Source organism: Delphinus delphis, chromosome 1 (genome assembly GCF_949987515.2).
Source record: "Delphinus delphis chromosome 1, mDelDel1.2, whole genome shotgun sequence".
Classification (NCBI taxonomy): Eukaryota; Metazoa; Chordata; class Mammalia; order Artiodactyla; family Delphinidae; genus Delphinus; species Delphinus delphis.
The window spans coordinates 100,514,875-100,530,634 of record NC_082683.1 but is presented as its reverse complement, the minus strand read 5'-3'; the positions used below and the strand labels follow the sequence as shown (position 1 = coordinate 100,530,634).

Sequence of the window (15,760 nt, the reverse complement as noted above, 5' to 3'; positions counted from 1 at the left end):
CTTCCGGATTCTCGCTGAGAAAAGAGAAATCCTTTATATTACATTCCTGATATGCCCTCCTAATTGTTCGTCTTCAAGGTTTACCCTGGTCTCGGGGCCTAAAACATTCAGGTTTGCAAAGATCAGAGACGCCGAAAGTCACCCGCCACCCCGCCCCGTGCGTCCCAGCGGAGTCAGCAAACACAGAGATTGCTTCCTGCAGCTCACGGAGGAGGGGAACTAAGGGAACGCAGACACCACTTCGGTTGTGGTTAAGCGCAGCGAACTGGCCGGCGTCACTCAGCCCTCGTGCGCAGGCGTACTAAGGGTACGCTCCCCCCTTCCTGTGCACGCGCTCGAAGCCCGCAACTCTCGCGAGAGAAGCGAGATTTAGTCCTACGTACCGGGCCGTGCTGCTTATGGCGGCGCTGGAGAGGGGGCGCTGAGCTGTTGGGGTGAGTACGACCTCAGGGTCCAACTAGGGTTAGCAAGAAGCCACGTTAAGGGCGGATGAGAGGACCAAGACAAACGGGAGAGACTTCTGAGGCAGGGTGGGCACTCCTAGAGCTCCGGGTAGAGACGATCTCACCCTGAGTCCCTGCCCCGGGCTTTTCCACCCGGCTCCCGTTCAACTGTCTAGGCCTCACATCAGGCTGCAGAGCAGAAGCGAAGAGTCTAGGCCAGGCGGTCGCGCGTTGTGGTGGTGGTGGTGACTAAAGTGGGGGGAGGGAGCGAAAATGGAGGCTCCGACCGCAGCCAAGATGGAGGCAGGGGTGCGGGGCTCGGGCGCGGAGGCTGCTGGGAGTTGTAGTCTGGCTGCTTCTTCCTCTGCGGCTTGGTGGGGGGAACGAGAACTACAAGTCCCGGCGGGCGGGGCGAGGGAGTGGTGGCGCGGTCCTTTGTGTGAGACTGGAAGAGCTGGAGGCATAGGAGAGGGGCCTATCCTGACTCTGAACCCTGTGGTATCTTGGCCATCACCTGCTTGGATCTGACTACGAGTACCAGCGCGCAGTGCGGCAATGGCGCTTCCTTTGTGTATGGACTGAGACGCCGCTCCATCTAACTGCTTAGAGACACCACCTTTCCTCGGCACATCTGGCACGGTAGTGCGGCCGAATTGTCATCCTTACTTCCATTCACCTAGAGCTGTTTATCTTGGGTCTCAACACCCAACCTTCCCGTCTAGTCCTCCCCTTCGGCTTCTTGAGGAAGAGAACCAGCCCCTAAACTTAGGCACATGGCTCTCACCCTTCTAATCCTGGTGTTAGGGCGAACTCGGTGAGAACTCAGTGGAGTTCTCCTTACTCCCCCTCTGGTTCTTATGGTGTAAGAGCCCGGCCCATATTGTGCAATGAAAGGCATGGCTTCGTCATTCTGTGTAGAATTAGTTTTTCAGAGCCCTGGTCGTAGACACTTTAGAGGTTCTCACCATCCGCTGTATCATAAGTAGGAACTCTTAGTGCTACGGTTCTTTTTGCTTTAAGGTTTTCCTTTAGAAACACCCAGTAGCTCCTCTCTTGCCTGACAAGTGAGGCAGGGAACCCTCTCTAAAAACAGCCTTCAATCCGCAAATACAAAAGCTGAACGTTGTTTGAGGTAATTTCCTTGTTTTGCACCTAAAATGAGCGCAAGAATGTGGTCCTCTTAAACAGTTGGTAGACAGGGTGGAGGAGGGAGGACGCCCAAAGGCACTGTGGTAGTTAAATCTTTAAATCCTTACTGTGGGAGACTTAGCTTTTTATCAGGATGGTATGAAATGGCAGCTCTTGACCAGAGCTACCAATCTATAAAATGTAGGTACCAAATTATAGCCCGCTAATATAAGTTGTTCTGTATCAAAACGCTGAGTAATTTTCGAGTCTATAGAAGGAAGCATTTTAAATACTACGTTGAGGGGCAGTATAATACCTTTGTGCCCTTTTGGTAGTAACCAATATTGGGTATTCTTGGTTTGGGTAAGGAGGGGGGTTATATACTTGAATAGGCATATGCCTGAGTCATAAAATCTTGATAAATTTTCAACCTTGTTTTTTTTTTTTTCCTTTTAGCCATAGGCCCGAAATAAAAGAGATGGTAGTGGTTTGAGTGATTTTGCAGCTGCTCTGGATGTTTACCATCGAGATGAGTATTTATAGCAGCTGAGTTGAAAAGTAAAGCATTTGAGGCACAGAAGATAGGTTTTCTTTTTTTGTAAATAAGTTCTGACTTAACAAGTATGACCTTTAGAGTATGGTTGAAAATTCTGGTAAATTCCTGCAAATAAAAAATGAGAATGTGGAAGCTGACATGTAGTTCTGCTTTATCCTACTCCTGTTTTCCCTTCCCTCCATCTAAAGACACACAATGCAGGGCCATTACAACATTTAAAAAAAACTTTTCTTTTAAATTGTGGTAAAATATACATAACGGAATTTACCGTTTTAACCTTTTTTTTTAAGTGTACAGTTCAGTAGCATTAAGTTCATTCACATTGTTGTGAGGCCCATACTTTTGACAAAGTAGTTTAAACATGGAAATGCTGTGTGCGCAGATTTTTAAGGGGTTGAATTTGAGGACTGCATTACAAAATAAAATCTTGAGATCTTGTTAAATAAATACGAGGCGTTGGTTTGCCTTCTTAGTTTAGTCTTTTCAAAAATCAAAGGGGGACTACTTTGAGATTTTTGACCCAGACTGTCTTATGGAGAGCTGTAACTTGTAGGATTTTTCATGATAAAGAATTACAGCTAGAAGAATTACAACTGTATTTTTTAAGATTTAATAGCTGGAATGTCTTCAGTGGTGAAATTGCTGTGGTGGGGGTGACTTGTTTTCTTGAATCCCATCATTTCTTGCTGTTAAATGCTTTCTGCCAAATCAAGATTTTTAAAAATTCCTTTGTCTTGGTATTAGAATGTTTTCTGCTTGCATGTGTGAGTACCTAGTTAAAAAAAATAATTCAAAACTTTTTTCCAGTTCAAATATACTGTCAAGCCAGAGGAATTCTTAGAGATGTTTCTGTTGTGCTACATTTTTTATTAGGGGTATTAAACTGAATATTGTGTATTGGAAGATTATTTTTTGAGCATTATTTGTCCTTTTATGCTGAGGTATAATATTAATGTGTAGTTGAAAATAATTGATCGGGAGTTTATTCGCGTTGAACCTGTAGGCTATCCATTGGTTTGCAGCTGCAGCCAATATATAACCAGTTAGTTGTTTGCATTTCTGCTAAACATTGGATTTCCAGGGATGTTAAAAACATGTCAGTTACCTGTGGGAACTGATGACATTTGGATTTGGTTAAGTAAGATACTTAATTAAAATTAGTTTCACCTTTCTTTCAAGTTAATATGATTACTAGAAAATTTTAAATTACATATGTGGCTTGCACAGTGTTTCTGTTGGATGGTGCTGGTCTACACTATTCTTTGATTTTTGTGTCTGGAGCATTTCTTCAGCTTCTTTCCACACTGGCATTTGTCCTATTTCAAAGTATTAGTATATGTAAAAGAAGTTAAGTGATGGGTGGGTGTATAATTTTAAATATCTAGTAACAGCACAATTGTTATTACTAAAGGAAACATAGAAAAAGATGGTTGCAGCAATTTGATTTTCTTTTATTTCCGCTCAACGTGTTGATGACTTAAATTGTTTTAAGGTGGTTAATTATCTGAACTTTTATCATTTTCCTTAGATCCCAAAGTAAAACTGAATTAAAACCTGTTAGGCACTTCGGTTATGCAGGTTAGAGAAAAATGTGATATACTTAAACTTGTCTTGGGTTAATTCATCAAGAAATACCAACTGGGGAGTTAAGGCAAGAATGAGTGTTAGTCATATAAATCAACAGTAGAGAACCTTTTCAGTTCCGTGCTGCCTATTTGGGTCTTTGCTCTTATTCTCAAAGAAAGTACTCTGAAGAAGTAGGTTAGGTGGAGGGACTTTTATAGACTGGTTTAGCATTTCTTTAACATTCTTCCCAAGTGAATGCTGTACAGACTTTGAGTATAATTTGTCAAAATGATAAACTGGGTTATGTGGTAACATTTTAGATGGATTAATGTCATATAAATGTATTAGTTCAACGTGTATTAGTTTAGTGCCTGCTCTGTGCCCGGCTTCAGCTAAGCCTTTGCGGTAAAGCAGCGAAGTGGAGGAGACAGTAAATAACAAAACAGGTGATGATAGTTTTAAGGCAGGTAAAATAGGGCATGACTGTTTGGATTATCAGATCAAGTAAAGGAAAATTAACTTCTAAAACAGCATGACATAATTGATAATTAACTAATGGTGGTAGTGTTCCCATACAGAGCAAAGGGAAAAGGAGTTGATTACTTCGTAATCAGGGAGACTCTCAGATCCACATTTAAATTGTTCCTTAGTTTTTTTTATTAGTACTCTGTATTTCATGTGACTTAAGAAGCGTCTAGCTTTGGGGGCGGGGGGGGGGAGGTTGTAGTGGGTACACTTTGGTTCAGAGGATTAAAGTGAAAGAATTGGTCAGTACCACCCGTGAATGTTAATAATCTTAGCATGAGTGGATAACAAATTTATTAAAATGCCCAATGGGTATCTTTTAAAAGAAGAGGTTATTTCTTGATTGGATAATTAAGACTTTATACAGTTCACCAAACAAAATTTTTTAAAGTTGGTGGAACTGTGTACCAACTTGAATTGTGTCTTTTGCTGTTATAGATTAACTCTTTTTGCTGTATTAGTTTGTGCTGTGGTAAGTTTAGCAGTACCTGGTTAAGTGCTATCAGGGGTTGTGATAAAGAAATAAACTTGAATTTGTCTCTCAGAAATCTGAAATATAATTGAAGGAACAAGGTACATAAACATGTAAGTAAAGTGCAGAAATGATTTGGTACCAAAAAGCATGATGCCAGCAGTGGGAGTTACTGTAATAAATCTGTGCTGGAATGGTCGAGAAAGGCTTTTTTTGTCACATTGAAGATGATAAAATGTATTCTTTGTGGAAAGACCTGTATACACAAAGACTAGAATTCAGGAATCTCCCAAGAGTTGCGTTTAAGAATTAGGGAGGAAAATGCACCTATCTAGAAGAACTGGAGAGCAGAAGAAGGTAAAGATGTAAAGGTAGAAGAGACACACCTTGAATGGTGGTGGTTAAACGCTGGCTGCAGTCAGAAACATCTTGGGGGCAGGGTGGGAAAGAAAATACACCAATGCCTAGGACCTAACCCCAGTTAAATTAGAATCTCAAGGTGGGATCCAGGCTTTGATTTCCCCTCCCCCCAAGTCCCAGGTGGGTTGGATTTGCAGCCAGGCTTAAGAACTTCCCATTTACAGTGCTGGAAAAATCACTGAGGATTTTGGACAAGGAGATGAGATGAATGAGATGAAATTGGAATTTTAGATAAATCAGTCTGGTAGTGTTATGTGGCAGAATATGGAAAGGGTTGACACTGGAAGTTAGCAGATGTGTCAGACCCCTGGACTAAAATATGATGTCATTTAGGGCAAAAGATGAATACACAAGGTATCTTGAAATACTGATAAGACTTGCAACATTGGGTGTGTAGGTGGAGAGGGAGGAATCAAAGATCATTACAGAAGTGGCCCTATGTCAGGCCAGTTCAGTTACTCTTTGAGTGGGGACTGGGCATGTGTATGTCTTAAAGCTTCCCAAGTGATTTGAGAATCATTGCTCTAAGAAGTATCTAGTCTGGGTAATAGAATGATGCAAATAAAATTGAAAGATTTGACAAATGTAACATTTGATATTTGAAGTTACTGTATAAAGTCATGGAATGTTAGGTATACCCAATAGCCACAGATCAGCTGTTACTGAGTTTTCATTTTGCATAGGAGAAACTGAAACTCAGGGAGATTAAATAATTTGTTTGTGACATTTTACTGGTAAGTATCAGTGTGATTAATATTGAGCTCTCCTACTCTGTTTCACCAGGTCTGACCTCTCACCTTATAGTCATTATTTCTCATCTTAAAATATACTATCCACCTCTCAGCATATCTAAAACCAAATCCACCTTTTCTTTTCCCCATATGTCATTTTAGTTAACAGCACCATTTTAGCTAACATTTGAGGCACTGCAAAATAATAATTTTTTACAGCTAATACAAAGCACAATTCTGTGATTTTATTTATACATATATTACACTTCTCTTCCCCTTCTCATCTTAATTGTTTCTCTTCTATAGACATTCCTCATCTGTTTATGGCAACAGCTCTAATGAGATGTCTGTTTCCTTCACTAAGTGATCCTTCATAGGATTTCAGGATTTCATACCCTTTCATCAAGAACTAAGGCTCTCTGTTCCCTGTTATATCAAGTTGAAACACTTCATAATCTGGCTCTACTGCATCTGTCACACCATATATCTCATTTCACTTTAACCCAGCCCTCTGTTCTAGCCAGGCTAGCCTATTGATTCCTCTGAAACAAGCCACACTTGCTGTGACAGTCTCATGCAATAAAGCTCCCTTGATGTCAGGCATAGAAAATCCTATACATGGTCTCTGCTCTCAAGGGACTTAGGATTTAGTTGTATACTCTGGTTTGATTTATGTGATATTTTATGCCTAGAATACTCAGCTGTTTTCTTTTTCTCAAAAATCTGCCCATTTCTCCAAATTAAGCTGAAATATTCTACCTCTTAACTAAAAGCCTTCTCTGACCATGTTGCTTTGATGTACAGATGGTGATGCATAAACAATAAATAGTATTTCTAGAATAGTATGTGATGTAGTAGATACCCAGATATTAGTTGAGCAAATTAATTTTGGACATTTTGTCCTATATTCTAGTTTTCCCTCCATGTATAAATAACTCTTCTCAACAAGGGTGTAAAGTCCCTGATGGCAGGAAATTCTTTTATGTTTTCCACAGTACCTAACACAGTGCTAGGTAGTTACAAAACACATACTAAATAGAATATTATGTTATGTAACTTCGAATTTATTTGTGGGGGAGTGTCAATAAGGACTGAATAATTTCAGGTTTTGAGTGTACAGTACCAAAGGAGGTATCCATTAGCACTTGGGAGATTGCTTAAATGACATTGAGTGTGTGTGCTTCCAAGTTTTCTGCCTTGCTTGATTCTAAGTTAATGAAATGAGTTTGTCCCTCTAGCTACCCTCTGTCCCTGATTCTTTTATGTAAGTTATACTTAATGTCTTCATTCTTATCTCTAGTATGAAGTGTAACAGAACAGACTTTACCACCTGAAACTGCTGCTTCAAGTTCAGATCAGGCAAGGAACAAACCTCGAAACAACCAACAAGACCAAAGAAGAGTACACTTAAGTTGAAGACACAACACTTGATCTGAAACAAGAAGTTTGTGCCTACTCAACAGCTTTGAAAGAGCACTTCCCAACGCTGCTAGTAGTCTTTGTTTTCTTCAGTGCTGTACTGTGAGATTGCCTGGTGCAGCAGCAGTTGTATTCTTTATTAGCTTGATAGGTCATTTTCTCTCGCACGCGCGCTCTCTCTCTCTTTTCTTTTCTTTTTTTTTTTTAACACTAGCAACTTTCATCCTCTGAAACGTGTGCTGAAAAAGAAGAATCAGCAAATACTACTGAAAGTGCAATATTTGATTATCACTGCGAGGTAGGTTTATCGTTTCCTATTGGCAAGAATCAGTTTATAATTCTAGATTTCCTAATTATTTGGTTAAATTTAAAATCTTAATCTGTTTGCTTCTAAAGGTATCCTGAAAACAGTTTATATTATCAACTATTAGTCTGAAAATATCAACACTAGATTATTTTAACTTGTTGTCTTTCGTTAGATGACAATATTTATGCCCAAATCTGGGATTTTCCACCCCAGATTATATTTATTAATACATGCAGGTCTCTTGATTTATTGGTCTCTTAGAAAGAAAAACTCCCTCTGTACTATTAAGAAGTTAGGGTTTCAGTTAGGAGTGCCCTTTGTAGTCTTTGAGGTAACCTTGGGTAAAGAAAGCCTACAGAGAAGGGACATTTGAAGGTGAGTTGTACTTTGTTAAGAGGGAGAAGAGTTTTTGGTAGAGGTATAGAGGTAACGGAATGAGCAGATTTGGGGAGATCTGAAAGCACGTGGTATATGTTGAGTAGTCTGTTATGAAAGGAGTAGAGAATACAGTTTTGTGGGTCAGAGAGAATAACTGGAAAGGGAGGCTTGCTGGAGGCAGGTTCTACAGGGCCCACTCTACTTGCCTTTATTTTTCAGGAAAGTTGTCAGCTGTTTATAAGCAAGGGCTTAATGGATTTTGTATTTCAAACCTGAGATAGTTTATTGCTTCAGGTTTTAAAGTTACATATTCATAAATGTATCTTTGAAAGACAAATGGTGCTACTTTTAAGGAATAGGCTGAGGATGGGAAGACCTGTTAGGAGCAATGGACAGAGTGGAAGGAAGATAAAAGCTAGGGTAAAGGCAGAGAAAGAGGTAGACACTAGGTGTTTTAATGGTAGAAGTAATGGGACTGGTGACTAGTTGAATGGGAAGTTGAGGCTGGAGGGAATTGATTTAGTCTATCCAGTTGTCCAAGTTAGAAATCTTTGTTCATAGGAATGGGGAAGTTCAGGTAGGAATTTGTGGAAATCTATTTTATTAGTAATCTGAAGTTGAGAAAATATTCTAGTATGGAATGTTAAACAGTGGTTGTTTGGGGGAGGTAAGATTGTGAAGGGCAATTGTTCCTTTTTAATCTTTAGTTTCTAGAGTTTCTAAAATCAGCAGAAATAAAGACTTGGAATTCAGAAAGGAGTCTTCACTTTATAGGTAATAAAGGAAGAAGTGCCAAAGAAGAGAATGTTGAAAGAAATAGGTAGTCCAGGTAGGAACGCCAAGGAAGAGAATTTCAAGAACTGGGTGGTAATCCTTTTGTAAAACGCTTCATTGATCAAATGAGGAGAATGAAAACAGACCACTCCTAGGTTGTTGTCTTATAAAAGCTTCATCACCATTTCAAGAAGTAGTGGGCCTTTATCTCCAGTTTATTTAAAGGTTAAGGACCTGGCTGTGGTAATGACCTTACTGTGGACCAGAATTATTCCTTAATTTAAAACTACCATTAACACCAATTTGTTTAAATTATCCATAAACAGACATATAATTACTCAGTATTAAGGGTTTTTTTGGTTTTGTTTTGTTTTTTAAGCATTGACTAATTTAATCCTCACATCCACAGTGGCATTGGTACTTTTGTTTTTAATTAATTTATTTATTTTTGCTGTGTTGGGTCTTCGTTTCTGTGCGAGGGCTTTCTCTAGTTGTGGCAAGCAGGGGCCACTCTTCATCACAGTGTGCAGGGCTCTCACTGTCGCGACCTCTCTTGTTGCGGAGCACAGGCTCCAGACGCGCAGGCTCAGTAGTTGTGGTTCACGGGCCTAGTTGCTCCGCGGCATGTGGGATCCTCCCAGACCAGGGCTCGAACCCATGTCCCCTGCATTAGCAGGCAGATTCTCAACCACTGTGTCACCAGGGAAGCCCAAGGTTATTGTATTATTTGCTTTTTTTGTTTGTTTCTTCCTACCTCCTCATCTGATTTTTTAAAAAATAATTTTAGACTGGTACCACTTGTGCTGGGTTAGATAAAATAATGGGCATTGAAATTGTACAGCTCTATCGTTACTATTCAGAAGGGTAAAAGATTAGATGCTACAGCTTTCATTGCATTGACATGAATTGTAAAGATGGATTTAAAGTAGAAGTGCTTTTTGTTTAGCCTGATCTTTGTATTCTGAGTGCTAGTTTACTACAGGAACATCCCGCCCCGGGGTGCCGGGGTGGTGGAGGTGGGGGGAAGCAAAGCTGTAAGGAAACAAGACAGGGTGACTAGGGGAGGGCTATTGACAACCTGTTCTAGAGGATCCCAGTTTAGTCATTGAACTTCTCAGCAAGCCTAAGCTCAAAAGCCGCTCCCTGCTCCTTCTGGCATCAGCTGAGCCATTGGCATTATTGGCACTGCCCACAGTGGCATCGCAGACCATTGTGAGAGAAAGCCATCATCTGCTACGTGAACATTTTTAATGCGTAAATGCATGCATAGCTGTCAAAAGTTGAGTTATATAAGGGCTTCCCTGGTGGCGCAGTGGTTGAGAGTCCGCCTGCCGATGCGGGGGACACGGGTTCGTGCCCCAGTCCAGGAAGATCCCACATGCCGCGGAGCGGCTGGGCCCGTGAGCCATGGCCGCTGAGCCTGCACGTCCGGAGCCTGTGCTCTGCAACGGGAGAGGCCACAAGAGTGAGAAGCCCGCGTACTGCAAAGAAAAAAAAAAAAAGTTATATAGATTAATTCACATATTTACAAACATAAATAACAATTGGGTTATTGACAGTAAAACGTGTTCTGATTGTACAGTTGTGAATTATTCCATTTAAAATGAGTGCAGCTAAGGAAACAGATTTGGTAATGCAGTAGAACCGCAGATTTTGTTTTTATTTATTTTTTTACTTTAATTTTTATTGGAGCATAGTTGCTTTACAATGTTATGTTTCTTGCTGTACAGCAAAGTGAATCAGTCACACATATATCCACCCTTTTTTAGATTTCCTTTCCATTTATGTCACCACAGAGCATTGAGTAGAGTTCCCTGTGCCATACAGTAGGTAGGTACTCATTAGTTATCTATTTTATACATAGTAGTGTATATATGTCAGTCCCAGTCGTCCAATTCATCCCACCCTGCCCCTTCCCTCCTTGGTAACTATAAGTTTGTTCTCTACATCTGAGAACCACAGGTTTTAAAAGAACCTTTGTAAAAAACAGTAAAAGTAGTACATAATTAGGAATGAATAAAAATATTGAGGAGTGGGATTGGCCTTAAAAAATATCAATGAATAAGGCTTATAAGAAGTTTGTCATGTAAAGATAGACATGGATTGTTTTGATGAGTATTTTGATCAAAGACAGTTTAAGGTGACAAGAAGGAAAGCAAAGCTAGGAACATTAAAAGAAAACTAAAGCCTCAGGTGAATGAGAAGATAACAGGGTAACTTGGCTAGGGGTGTGGAGACCTATGATCAGGAACTGTAAATGTCTTGGTTGATTTTCAAAGTCAGGTGTGCGAACTTTGGAGCCTGCTATCCATCCCTAGCAAAAATCCAGGAGCAAACAAATAAAAAATAAGATCTTTCAATAAGGAGATTTGACAGAGAGTATCTCTTGATAACATAGTGGTCAGTATGGAATATAGATTGGATTATAAGCATTAAAAGGCTTTGACTAATGGACTGATTTTCAGAGAGGTCTCCATATGTGTGCTGCCAGATTCTATTCTTGCTCTACTTTTAAAAAAGATTTAGTGGTAAGTAGTTATGTGTGTGCTCTGTACTAAGCACCATTCCAGGCTTTTTGTATGAAGTAACCCTAACCGTCCCCACAACCCTGTGAGGTGGGTATTAAGGAAGGACATAGAATGCTTAAAAGACAGATTACAAAGGCTAATGATTTAAAATTATCCCTCTAAATTGGAATTCCAGGTTAACTAAGAAATTTAAAAGCATTAGATTAGTTTTTTCTTTAGTAACAAATGATCAGTTATACAAGTACTAAAAGGAGAAAATATGATTTTACTAATTTATTAAGGAGTAATAGAGTTTTTTTTGTTGTTGTTGTTTTTAAAGTTACTCAAACTTTACAGAATCAAGAAACATAATCACTCAGTGCTTTCTATATATTGGTCAGGGTACAGTAAGAATAGTAGTGAAATGTACGTCAGTGAATAATAACTTGAAACATATCCAGAAGACAGCAGTTAGTCTGAAAAACAGTTGCATTCCGAAAACTGAAAGGAGCAAAGGAAGTTAAGGGGAAGTATGTTTAGATTAAGAAAACAGTCATTTTCTGAAACGGTCATACAGTGAAATAGGTTGCCTTTTCTAAACTAATTCCTTTTCAGTGGGAGCCAAGCAGACTAGGTTAGGAAAAAAGGGCGGTGGGGGGGGGGGGGGGAAACAGCTCAGAGATGTTGCAAGAAGAAATTACAGAGCACAGAATTTTGATTTTTTTTCCCACCTCCCAAGGGAATTTGGAAATCACTTAGGCCATCATTTTACATCTGCAGAAACAATCCCAGAGAAGTTTTAAAAAGTATGAGAAGCAAGGCTAAAAGCCAGTCTTTTGATTCTAGTTCTGTGTTTTTTAGGGAACTTTAGTTGATTTCTTGAATTAGAAGTGAAGTTTAAATTTGACCTGTGATTCTTTTCCATTTCTCCTTTTTAAAAAAAAAATCATTGTTAATAATTTTTAAAAAAATTTTTGGGCCATGTTTGGGTCTTCATTGCTGCGTGTGAGCTTTCTCTAGTTACAGCGAGCGGCAAGCAGGGGCTCCTCTTTGTTGCAGTGCACGGGCTTCTCGATGTGATGGCTTCTCATTGCGGAGCATGGGCTCTAGGCCCGAGGGCTCAGTAGTTGCGGCTCGCGGGCTTAGTTGCTCCGTGGCATGTGGGAATCTTCTCGGACTAGAGATCGAACCCATGACCCTTGCATTGGCAGGCAGATTCTTAAGCACTGCGCCACCAGGGAAGTCCCGTTAATGACTTTCTGATTTAAAAACAAATACATAGAAAAGAGTAGAAAGTCTAAACTTGGTGTTGGGGGTATTCGTCTGCTGTGTTCACTACTATACATGTAGAACCTAGAACAGTGCTGATGCATTGTAGGCATTCGAGTTCTGGTTTAGCGTATAAAGCAGTGGTTAAGAATGTGAGCCATGGAGTGAGTACTGAGTTCTGTTCCCATTTATCAATTTTAGCTCTGTGCACTTAGAACACCATCTAAATGTTACATTGTCTGGGAGTATTGAAGTAGACTTTCCTGGTCTTTCCTTTTTAAAATACAGTTGAAATTATATTATAGAAATATTTTTGTCATTATATAAATGACTATGAAACTTTAGATCGTTTCCGGGAATTTGTTATTAAAACATTTTAATGAACACATTTGTGCATAAAGCCTTGTCCACATTTCACATTTCCCCATGATAAGTTTCCTGCAGTGGAATTATTAAGGAAAGCACCTCCACATTTTGGTACATGTGGTTAAACTGTGTTTCAGAAAGATTGCACCAGTTTGCCACCATGAAAATATATTAGCATGTTGTTCTTAACCTACTTTCTCAATTTTTTAAATCTATCTTCGATAATCTGATAAATGAATAATTTGTTTTATCTAAATTTTTGCTTGCTAGAATTGAAGTTCATATGTTTTGTGTTTAATGAATGATCTTTTAAGACTTATTTGTCTTAATGTCTTTCCATAATTCAGCAAATGAGTGCTTACTATGTGCCAAGCACTGTCTAACACTAGGGATTTATCTTTGAACAAAAAGCCCCTGCTCTCATAGAGCTTATATTCTGGTAGTTTAATTCTTACTGATTTGCTTAAATTCTTTAATGATACACTCATATATTTACATTTGCGTTTGTTCTCTTTAGGTTTGAGTATAAAAGCTTTTACTTTTTATGTAATCAAATATTGATCCTTTCCCTTGGCGTCTTTTTCTATTGACTTTAAACCTAGAAAGTCCCCCCTTCCAAAAACTTTATAAATGCGTACATTTTTATTTAATATTTGTTAAGGCATTTAACACAGTTCATCTAGAATATATTTTTTGTATACTGTGAGATGAGCAACTAAATTGATTTTCCCCCTATTTAAAAAAAAGCCAAGTAACATTTACATACTGATCCACCACCACCCCCCTTTTTTGATGTTGTCTTTAGTTAATTTTTTATAAACAAGCATCTGTTGTTGAGCTGTCTACTTTTTCCATTGGATTTCTCTTTTTACGTAATTGTTTGGTGGTTTTGTTTGTTTTGTTTTTTAAGGAACATCACTTTTGTTTAATGGTGCTTCTTTAAAGTTTTGATGGTGCTGGTTTTAAAAAAATTTAGCTGAACTATTAGGAATTCTTTTAGGAAGAATTTTTAAATTCTTAAAAAAATTTAGCTGAACTATTTAGCTGAACTATTAGGAATTCTTTTAGGAATTCTTATCTAAAGTTGCTTGAGTGATATATGGGTTTCCCTTTTTAAAAAGTAGCCCTCAAATTAGATAAAGGCTAGAGAAAAATACTTAAGTCAGGAAAGGTGCTAGGAGAAAGGAGAGGTTCTGGTTCAATTCTGTTTTGATGTGCACATCTAAAGGTGAGGTGAGATGAGCAATATAGCCTAAATTCCAGTACGCTTGTTGGGGAATAGTTTAGTCTTAGAAAGAAATGATAGCTCTAATCCCTTCTCATTCTGGTTCATTTTCCCTTAGGGTGAGAAAAACGTGAGTCTTACCTCTTACCTTCAGCTAGGACTACTAGGACTGGAGACTTGAGAATGTGGTTTTTGCAGCTTCCTGGCCTATGTATTACAGATCGTATCATTGTGTTCTTACTTGTATGGCGGTAAGAACTAGTCTAAACATGAAAAAAGCACAGCTTGAAAGTCATGTTCTAAGTCAGTGATGGTGGAATAGTGGTCTTCAAATTAATTTGATCATACTGTTTAACGAGAAGAGAATGTATGTCAATATGTACATGTATATATTTATAAATTGTGTGATTATACTGCTCCATTTGCATTGTGAAGCAGTGGTACAAATAGGACAAAGGTGAAATAAGCAATATTGTGAAAATAGTGTACCTGTTAACAGTGTAGAAACTTTTCAACCCCACTAGAAATATATATATCTGGATGCTTAGTTTATAAGTGTTTAATTTAAAAACTTTATACTATCATGAATTAATATCTGAGGGACAGTATGCATTTTATGTTTTATTGATACTGGTATAAGTCTGTATCATAGTCTTTTTTTTTTATTTTTATTTTATTTTATTTTTTATTTTTTTTATTTTATTTTTTTTTAACATCTTTATTGGAGTATAATTGCTTTACAATGGTATGTTAGTTTCAGCTTCACAACAAAATGAATCAGTTATATATATACATATATTCCCATATCTCTTCCTGCTTGCGTCTCCCTCCCTCCCACCCTCCCTATCCCACCCCTCCAGGCGGTCACAAAGCACCGAGCTGATCTCCCTGTGCTATGCGGCTGCTTCCCACTAGCTAACTACCTTACTTTTGGTAGTGTATATATGTCCATGCCTCTTTATCGCTTAGTCTTGATCTTAATGTTTTGTCAGACTTGTCAGATCTCATTAGATGGTCATTTATTTCATAATGTGGAGGTACAAGAACTAATACTAGGATTAGAAGTGCTGGCTCCCAATTCTCTGCCTTTGCTTGCTTTATTAGCATTATCTTCTAAGATTCTTCTGTGGGAATCTTTTTCAACAGTTTGTCTATTTGTGAGGACAGTTTAGTTAAACTAGATAGCTAAATATGTACACTTAATTGGAGAGATGTAAACTTTAATATGCTGAAAGTAAATGAACGAGGGCTTCATTGTCAATCTCTTGTGAGGTTCTCCACTCTTTCCTCAGAGTACTTAAGTAATGTATGACATGTGATACGACCTGACATATCAACTCAGCAAGGCCTCTTCTATAAATACATAATAACCATTTGTAAAAGCTAGTTTTTATTTCTGGCCAAATATATATATTCTAATTCAGATATTTTCTTCCTACACCCCATTAGATTATCCTGTGTGTACCCTACTTGAGGGAGACAAGTGATTGAGAATATTGGATTCTGTGTAAAGTTGTGGGACATTGAGAAGAAGTTGGTCTCAGTTGTCTTGCTGTAGCAACCACCAGAGTCCTTATGGCATTTTTAAAATTGTAAATGTTATGGATTAGGGGTTAAGTAAGTGCTTTAAAAAATACATTTCAGTTTGACCGTTTAGTGTTAATGCTATAATTT

The 15,760-nt window shown here is 38.6% G+C and overlaps 1 protein-coding gene and 1 non-coding gene across 4 annotated transcripts in view; one reads left to right on the top strand and one right to left on the bottom strand.

The window, feature by feature from the left end:
• Positions 1 to 342: 342 nt before the first annotated feature.
• Positions 343 to 15,760, top strand: part of CSDE1 (cold shock domain containing E1) — a 37,343-nt gene continuing 21,925 nt past the window's right edge. For 2 of the 3 annotated variants that reach the window (XM_060027647.1, XM_060027638.1), the window contains exons 1-2: positions 343 to 434; positions 7,142 to 7,558. The gene's annotated coding sequence lies outside the window, so the exon portion shown is untranslated. Of the gene's footprint in view, positions 435 to 7,141; positions 7,559 to 15,577; positions 15,704 to 15,760 lie in introns of those variants that run through there. The other variant, XM_060027640.1, reaches the window with a different exon arrangement.
• On the bottom strand, positions 9,869 to 9,954 carry LOC132416439 (small nucleolar RNA SNORD35). Its single transcript, XR_009517590.1, has one exon. It is a non-coding gene; the product is annotated as a small nucleolar RNA SNORD35 (small nucleolar RNA).